This window comes from Penaeus chinensis, chromosome 16 (assembly GCF_019202785.1).
Source record: "Penaeus chinensis breed Huanghai No. 1 chromosome 16, ASM1920278v2, whole genome shotgun sequence".
Lineage (NCBI taxonomy): Eukaryota > Metazoa > Arthropoda > Malacostraca > Decapoda > Penaeidae > Penaeus > Penaeus chinensis.
The window spans coordinates 18,913,248-18,915,747 of record NC_061834.1 but is presented as its reverse complement, the minus strand read 5'-3'; positions in this window follow the sequence as shown (position 1 = coordinate 18,915,747).

Below are 2,500 nucleotides of genomic sequence, written 5' to 3'. Positions count from 1 at the left end.
TGGTAAACATCATTTGCACCTGCCACTGCGTTTCTCAAAAGGACATGTCACATATTCCTAAACATAGTGTTGATGAAAAAAAAAAGAACATGAGTTTGCAGTTAATAGGAAATATTGTGCTAGTAGAACAAACCCAAAGGTTAAATTAAGAAATCCGTATGGCACTTAAAAAGTACCAGAATTAAACCCTTCCACTTGCAACAGATTACCGTGAAAATATGGGTGTTGCTCCCAGATGTCAGCATCATACTGCATACCAAATGACTTACTCGCTATCGCCAGGTGTGTGGGCGAGTGACAGTTGACAGTACACGAAGAACACCTTTACCTTTTCATTAGAGCGTGCGTCTTACTTCCTTCGCTCAGACTCGAGGGTCATCCCGTTTAGGACTGGCGTGGTCATCGTCAAAGAAAGAACTGTTGTCTTGATGCAAATGAAGTTACGGGCTATCAAAGAAAAGATGAGCCTGGGCTATTGTGTCCTAGGCTTTTATAATGACAATAAGGATGCGAGGCGTGCGGGCAGGCCGGAATCATGTAGTTTTTCCTCGAATTAAGAATACCTCACAGAGGATGTGCGTTGTAGATTGGCATATACTTAGTCGTGAGAATAAGTCAAGTGGATAAGATAGAACGGCCCGGCCTACTTTTTATTACAGAGATCCTTGATTCTCATAGTCGTTACTCAATCTAGGACTTGGCTAACTCGACTCGACGGTGGCGGAGAAAGAGAAAACATTAAAGTAAGCGCTGGAAGGAGGGCGTACACACCAAGCACTGTGGTTACACCCTTTGCAATCAGCTTTGGTGCAAAGGATACATTACTGTCAAATTCTCTGTGCGTGTGTGTGTGTATGTATGCGTGCCGGCCCACGTATGTGTACGCCTGTCCCCTTGTGCGTGTGTTTATGTGAGGGTGTTTTTGACAGCGGATGTTACTGCCGTTGCACTCACGCTTGAGGCATTCACAGTGGCACTGGGCCTCGACGGGGAGAGGACAGCTGGTAATGGCGCCGACACACGCATAAGCTAGCATGCCTCTTGAACAATGCTTATAATACAACATGTCTTGCGTGTATGCCGAAAGTTAAGATGAAAGTAAAGGAATTTGGAAGTATCTTTGAATAGAATTTAAACCTTTGGAGTATTAGCTAATATTTTGGCGGTTAAAAGTGACACTGCATCATCAATTTAAATCATACGTTGATGGCAGAACGAACAGCTACTGTGCAACTATATCGCGCAAGGATTGATCTGGTACAGGTGTTGCACAACATGGGTATAATGGATGAAGTATGGGGCACGCGTAGCTTTGGCGCCACTGACGAGACGCCGGGCATGTGCCACCCACGCTAAAAGTGGAGGTTATGGAGAGGGGCTGAAGGGGAGGGGGGAGGTGGAGAAGGGGGGGATGGGGGGATAAGGTGCAAGGGCTTCGGTATCTTTTGCGAAGGGGTGTGTGTGACTCTCAGGAAATTATGTCAGGCGCTATAAATACAACCCAAATATGACGACCGTAGTGCGAGCCTAAATTGGAAGCTCGTGTGCAAGGCGAGGCAGATGCCACTCTGTTGCACTTGTGGAACATGCATGAGTTTTTAATATTTTTATTATTTTTGTATTATTCTGTTATTAAACGAAATATGAGAAAATTGCAATTAGATCATTTTACATTTTTTTTTTTTTTACATTTGTTTTAGGACGTCATGCAAGGGTAATCTAAGAAAAAGCGGAAGAAAACAAAAATTAATTAAAACAAACTTTTTATTCTATGTAGCTACTTATGTACCCACTATCAGTAATAACCTTTTTAAAGATACGATGAGTGCTCTCTCTTTCACTTAATCCTTCCCTTCCTCCCTCTTTCCCTCCTTTCGTCCTCTCTCCCTTTCCTTTCACTCTATATATATATATATATATATATATATATATATATATATATATATATATATATATATATATATATATATATATATATATATATATATATATATATATATATATATATATATATATATATATATATATATATATATATATATATATATATATATATATATATATATATATATATATATATATATATATATATATATATATATATATATATATATATATATATATATATATATATATATATATATATATATATATATATATATATATATATATATATATATATATATATATATATATATATATATATATATATATATATATATATATATATATATATATATATATATATATATATATATATATATATATATATATATATATATATATATATATATATATATATATATATATATATATATATATATATATATATATATATATATATATATATATATATATATATATATATATATATATATATATATATATATATATATATATATATATATATATATATATATATATATATATATATATATATATATATATATATATATATATATATATATATATATATATATATATATATATATATATATAT